We start from the raw sequence: 7775 nt of genomic DNA, 5'->3' as shown, positions 1-7775 counted from the left end.
ACAGTAAATGTGTGAAGTACATTTTAAATATCGACAGTACTCAATAATCCTCGGACATATAAGGAACATACTATATTATATAGATTCATGTGTCGCTCCTCGACTGTCCAGATTAATTAAGTACCTTTTTAAAAGACGGGTGCAACGGGCAGATAGTGAGAGTAAGACGGACTGGTTACTACAGAATCTGCACATGATCGCATATCAGTCCCATAAATATAGGAAATCCCATGAAAAATGGGACAACTATGCCATCATGGGCAGTGTTTTAAGGGATGTTTTATTATAGTGTTACCAAACATTTTAACAAGGCTTTTACGGTTGAAGCGACTCTTTTGCTGGTATCGCAGGGTTTGCTAGCTCCCGGGTAATCAATGGCTACGTGTATAAAGAACAAAAACCTAGAACATCCACTTTTCTTACACTTTATTTACATGTAATTGTGACGTGTGGGTGTGGGGTGTAATTTACAATTTGTTCTAATGTGTCGTATGCACTACTGCTATCACTGAACGTATCGTACTTTGTTGCTTCTGACGATGCTAACGGACGAAATCCCCTCGCGGATGTCGGCGAAGCGGATCGGATTAAGGCTCCGAGGTTTCCAGTACGATGATAATCCAGATTGCGGATGGACGGACCAGTGGGCGTTGCTGGTTTTGGTGTAGGCAGGCGTCTTCCCTCATTGGCGCGTATCGGCGTGACCGCTGCTAACCGCAATGGCAAACACCGAGAGGAGAACCTCCTTTACGATTAGGGCCTGCGTTCCGAGGGGTTGAAAAGCTCGTGGGTTAGACGCGGGATCCTCTCAGAACCGTGTGCTGGACGATTTGAAGAGGTGCCAAGAGGGCCTGGTGAAGATATTTGCAGCTCAAGGTTGCTTAACAATATGATCGATTCTTTATGGTTAAATGCTAAATTGCCTGAACGATCTCAACACTTTTTGAAACTACCTTCTCGCCCCAAAGGGGGGGGGGGTGGTCTAAATTTCACTAGTGATATGCGACGTCAGCACACGGACGCCTGATTTCAAAAGTGACCAGAGATTTAATCTGCTTGCTTTCGGTATGCATTCCCTCAATTTTTTATCCGAAACGCATTTTCATATTTTAGTTTAGTTCGTCTTCATACTGGGTGGTTCACCTACTCACTGAGACGAACTGGCAGTTTGCAGCGGTATGCACCTTTTCGCTACCCTGCTTACTGTTGTGTATATTTAGTACAAGAATTGTGAAGGTTCTACAAACAAACAAGTAATATTTACAACAAAAAACTAAACGATGTAACTAACGGTTACAATAGTTTGTGGATCTTACCAGAGATGGCATGGCGCACATCATATATGCGCACTCTCGCACATCTTCCATAAATTGTGCGCGCAGCTCTGTTTCTCACTTCTACCACTGCGAAGCCCACTCATTTACAAACCGGATAATACTGCGCGAGGGCAATATTAGGTTTGTTCCAGTACACGGAAGTCACTCCCTGTTGCTCCGGAGCAAAAAATTCTTGCTCCTTTTCACTCCGATTTGCTACCAGAAGATGAAAAAGAAAAGAAGATAATACAGGAACGATTTTCTCCCTGTTTGCTCCGGAGTACTTCCAGTTTCTCCTGGTACTGGAACAAACCTATTGTGTGAGCGGTAGAAAATCTTCTATGAGTGCTGCTGTACTGTGAGATGTTCTCTATAGCTTATCTTTCGTAAATATGCGAAAGCACAGCAGCATGCTCTGCGTGCTCATGGAAACTTCTCTGTGCACAGTTTTCTGCGCACAGTTAGCTGAACTCTTCTGTTTTCAATGCAAACTGATCTCATCGAGTAAACAGCAGCAATCAGGTAAATGCGTGCGTTTTGTCTGATGTGAAAATGGCGAAGAGCATGTTAGCAGAAAGCAGTGGCGGATCCAGAGGGACCTAGGGTTCGTAGCGGTTGCGGTAATTACCGCAACCGCGCGGTATTTACCGCACCCGCACCGCGAAATCTGCGGTGCGGTGAGACACTTTTTCCCGTAGATGCGGTGCGGGAAAGAGCTTTTACCGCGCGGTTTTACCGCAACCGCACCGCAAAAAAAATTGATAAAGTAATAATTTTGATTATTCTAAATTGATAAACAGACTGCTATAACGAAAGAAAATCTAGCTGTGTCCGAAATATTTGGCGCTATTATTTTTACGACATATTTTGGACTAGTTATTTTATACTTCTAAGTAAAACTTCACAAACTAACCATTTCAAATACATAAAATTCAAGAACCCAATAGGGACAAAATTATTAGATCATTTAAAATAATAAATTTGTACTCTTAAATCCTATTTAAAAGTGCATCACTTCTCTCGATTTCTGTTGGAAATCGTGAAATTATGAATCGTTTTCGATATCAATTTTTCAGCTGTGAATTTTGACTAATTTAATAGAATTAGAGATGAACTAATTATGCTAGGACTTAAACACAACCCTCTTCATCAAACCAAACGAATTTGGAGTAATTGGCAGTAAAGGATACAAATGTATGAAAGCGTCCAAAATAAGGAGGGATCCAAATTAGGATGGATATTCTATCATTCGTTCATCAACATCGTATTTCTATCTTCTTTGATTGCTGTGTAAATTCAATGTGAATATTCTGCAGTCAATTTTATTGGACTCTTTCTCAAAAAGTATGCTACATAACTTTTTTTGCGTACTTTCATTCAAATTTACTATAATTTTCTACCAAATTAAGTCCTAATATTTTTCAGTTAAGACTATTTTGTAGCTTTTATGAAGCCACAAATATCACATAGTTTGACTCCGGTTCACTTCAATTGAAGTTTTTGCCATTGGCTCTTTGGGAAAAAATTATAGGAAAATACATTAAATGCTAGAACTTTCGAACTAGCCTTTAGAAAATTACACTTCGTACATTTTTAAAGGGAGCAATCCTAGTTTTTGAATGATAATACATCTGTTTCTTGAAGAATGCTGAAGTTAGAGTTTTGGGATATTTTGTCCGTAAAACCCCCTATTTTTAAAAACCATACATTTTTTGCAGTTTTTCTAATGCTCAATAATTCTGTACCGGTTGAGACCGGACTCCTGCTTAGATGTAATGTATAGAGCATTTTTATTTCGTCAAATATGGCGTCGTTCTTATTGATGAAATACAATATGTTTTTATTTCACTGTATTGGAATATATGCGGTACTATATAGAAGTACTGGTATTTCGACTTTATTTTTTGGTGAGATTCCTTTAAGAATGAAAGGTGGTTTTTACTACGTAAATGTGAAAATCATCCGTTTCATTTTCATATGTCAAAAACATTGAAAATATGAAAATTTAAAGAAAAAATATGCAACTTCATTTCTTATTACATTTTCATTCCACATTTTTCAATTAACTGAAGGGTTGCTAAAATAAAAGTTTTCCTATTACTGCACTAGAACGTTTTTGAATGTATAATGTTTGCCTTAAAATGTACGGAATTTTATTAATAGAAAATACAAAAGTTGATTTTTCTCATAAACATTACATTCTGAGGAGTCTCTTAAAGTTAAATTTTCGTGTGAATAAGAATAACATTTTATTATATATGGTATGTACAATTTTTCCACACTATTTTTAAAAATATAAAAATTTTACCGCATTTACCGCATTACCGCGCGGTGCGGTGCGGTAAATAAATTGCGGTTGCGGTAAGCGGTGCGGTTTTATAATTTTTTTGCGGTTGCGGTGCGGACAATCCATTTACCGCCCACATCCGCACCGCGACGAACCCTAGAGGGACCCCCTCCGAAAATTTTCAACTGGGTGAGAAATTTTGAATATGAGTTTCGATTTTATATTAGTTTCAAACTTAAAATCATTGCAAACCAAATTTGACCACCAAAACTGGCTTTCATTAAATGAGGTTGTTACACATAACGTATTGTACAATGTTCATTCAAAAATCAAAATTTCGGACCCCCCCCCTCGAAATTTTTTTCTGGATCCGCTCCTGCCAGAAAGTGTGGTCGAGAACTTCTTTTTCGAGAAAGCAGATTGATAACGGAAGTGGAAAACTTGTTAAAGTTGCATGTTGTAATTTGTGTGATGTAAACGCAAAGCAGTTATCATTGTTAGGGGAAAGTGCTGATTAATTTTTCATGAAGATTTAGCAAAATAACCGGAATGATCTAAACCGCATAACTAGCCTATACTCAAATGGTTCTTCTGACGCTGCAGACTCGCTACCTGCGAATATTTCTCCATCACCCAAAAGAAAACGAACAAACAATATCCCGAGGGAATAGTGCTTCTTGCTTTTATAACATTTTGCTCTTTTACATATAATTTACATTTCATTTCAATGGCTTATATAGAAAATTTCTTTCACGATGATATAGACAGTTATAATGCGAGTGTTTCAATGAATAATAGTAAATCGCTGAATATTTTGCAATGGAATATAAGGGGTATGAATGAGCTTTGTAAATTTGATCAAATCTTGCAAACATTGGATCGTTGCAATAAATTAATTGATGTGCTTGTTATCGGGGAAACGTGGATCAAGTCGGGCAATGAAGATATCTTTAAAATTAGGGGCTATAATGGGATTTTTTTTTCCTGTAGAGAACAATCGAACGGTGGAGTAGCTATCTACGTCAGGAAGAATATTTCTCATAGAGTAGTGCTGAACACTGTTGTTAACGGCTTTCATCATGCTCACATCGAACTCTGCATAATGCAACATTATTTCGATGTGCATTGTTTTTATCGCCCTCCATCTTACGATATTGGTCAATTCCTTACCAAGCTTGAAAGTGTTCTCGCTTCCGCTTCAAATTCGCGCCCCTGTTTCATTGTAGGAGATCTCAATATACCGGTTAACCTATCGAATAACAATGTCGTCTCACGTTATAAAACTCTCCTGGAATCGTATGGTTTCATATGTACGAACACATTTCCGACTCGCCCAGCTAGTTCAAATATTCTTGATCACGTTGTTTGTAGACTGGAGGATGCTGCTCGCTTACGAAACGACACGGTTTACACCATAGTTAATGATCACGTTCAAATTATATCTTCATATAAACTTGCAGTAAAAAGAGAACCCGTTAATTTGACTAAATCAATAATCAATCATGAAAAACTCAATAACGACTTCCAAAATTTCATAGAAAACATCGAGTTGATTGATGATGTAGATGTATGTCTTACAAATATCATCACAACCTACAATTCTTTACTTGCGGAAAACAGTAGAGCGGTCTCCAAAACTTTTAAATGTAAAGGCGTTTTTTGCCCCTGGATCAATTTCGATTTGTGGACACTGATTAAAATCAAAAGTAATTATCTGAAACGAGTAAAAAATAACCCCAATGATGAAAACCTCAAAGCTCTTCTGCAACACATAACTAAAAAAGTTAATGTAATGAAAAAGCGGTGCAAAAAGGCCTACTTTGAAAACCTTCTATCCAACACAACTCATTCAAAACTTTGGAAAAATATTAATACCATTTTTGGTCGTTCAAAGTCGGATGTTCCCATCAGCCTAATTTGCAATGATATCAGAGTCACTGAGACTAAAGAACTATGTAATGTTTTCAACGAATATTTCTCTAGTATTGGCGAAAATTTGGCTGCAATATTCCCACGAGTCCCAACTCAAATCCTATTATAAATATACAACACGTCCAAGAAACAATCTTCTTGCGTCCTGCAATAATAAACGAAGTGATCCTTTTGATTAAAGACCTCGAAAAAAATAACAGTTGTGGTCCTGATAAGATCCCCGCTAGTGTTCTTAAGAGTAACTGTACCACTTTTGCAAATATCCTAACCAAAGCTTTTAATTTAATAATTCAAACCGGCAGGTACCCAGACTGTTTAAAAATAGCCCGAGTAATTCCAATTTTCAAAGCTGGTGATCCAAACCAACCTTTCAACTATAGACCAATTTCAACATTGTGCGTTTTCAATAAAATTCTTGAGAAATTGCTCATCACTCGACTACTCGAGTTTTTGAACAAACACAACATAATTTACAACTACCAGTATGGGTTCATACAGGGCTGCAGCACTTTAATTGCAATGACCGAACTAATTGATTCCATCATTAGTCAAATTGATAGCAAAAGAATTGTTGGTGCCCTTTTTCTGGACCTAAAAAAAGCATTCGATACTCTGGATCACTCAATCCTGCTTAAGAAGTTAGAATGCTATGGTATCAGAGGATTATCAAATCATATTATTCGTAGCTATCTGTCGCATAGGAACCAATTCGTATCTATTGGAGACTCGTGTAGCTCTCATAGACCAATAGAAATAGGAGTGCCCCAAGGCAGTAATATTGGGCCACTGTTATTTTTATTGTATATCAATGACCTAGGTAGACTCAGGTTAAAAGGGACTCCTCGTCGCGGATGACACCGCGTTGTTCTACCCGAACAACAACTGCCTGGAAATTGTACGCGACATTGAATCGGATTTAAAAACACTAACGACCTATTTCAACGAAAACCTTCTTTCCTTGAACCTATCAAAAACTAAATATATGCTGTTTCGTTCATCTAGAAGAGCTATGGGCGTGCATCCAGACCCAAGAATGAGACAGTCTGTAATTCAGGAAACTAACTGCTTCAAATATTTAGGACTTCACTTAGACCCCACACTCTCCTGGATTGAGCATATAACATCTATAGAGAGAAAAGTTGCATCGTTATGTGGGGCTATGCGTAAAGTATGCTCTTTTGTTCCCCAGCATGTACTTCTAAAATTTTATTATGCGCACATCCACTCATTGCTGAACTACCTTGTATCTGTGTGGGGCCGTGCCAGTATTTCGAATCTGAAAAAGCTACAAACGCTTCAAAACAGATGTCTTAAAATTATTTATAAAAAACCATTTATGTACCCTACTATTTTGTTATACAATAATAATGCCCATAACATTTTACCTTTGCTTGGGTTGACTAACTACCAAACAATAATGTACATCCACAATGCTTTGCATAATACTATTGCTCATAATAATCTAGAATTTACGACAGGAATTCGAGCTCACAGCACCAGACAAGCCAATCATTTATTATACTCCAGAGTATCCACGAACCTTGGTCAAAGACGCATTTCTTTCATCGGACCTAAGTTATTCAACCAGCTTCCTACTGATTTAAAGCAAATAACATGTCGCACTCGTTTCCAAGCAAAATTGAAACTAATTTTAAAAAATAAAATAGGAGAATTTTTAATATAAACTTCGTTCACCACCAATCGAGCTTAATCCTTTAGCTATAATTGGTTAACATTTTTTTAAATAAAAACAATTGATAAATGCATTTTTTCTAGCAATAAGTAATAAATAAATTTAAATTATTATGAGCTTCCTGCAAAGCTACGATGGGACCCTTAAAGGGATCCTTTTCCGCTGGGTACTCGCCGTAGCTTCTTGTCAAATTTTGTGTTTTGTCGGTCTCGTATTGTTTTTTTTTGTTCTCAGCGTTTCCGCGATTCGTAACTTTGTTTTGTTGTGCTGACCTTTTTTTTTGTACGCTGAGAACTGATGTGTCCACTACCAGGGGGCTTCGTTTGTGAGCTTTTTAGTGTGGGGGTGAGGCGGGCTATTAAAAAAAATGTGTTGCTTTTTTGTTCTCAGAAGTTGAATTTCAAAAATATCAACATTGAACATGATAATCAAACAATGAATACGAAGTTGACTATTTTGTTAAAGAAGAAAATCTTTGATGTGGATGCCAATTACCAATATAGATCTCTACGTGTCATATAATATATCAAATAATGTTGCCTCTTTA

Source organism: Topomyia yanbarensis, chromosome 2 (assembly GCF_030247195.1).
Source record: "Topomyia yanbarensis strain Yona2022 chromosome 2, ASM3024719v1, whole genome shotgun sequence".
NCBI lineage: Eukaryota > Metazoa > Arthropoda > Insecta > Diptera > Culicidae > Topomyia > Topomyia yanbarensis.
The sequence above is the reverse complement of the archived record's forward strand: the minus strand, read 5'-3'. Positions refer to the sequence as shown.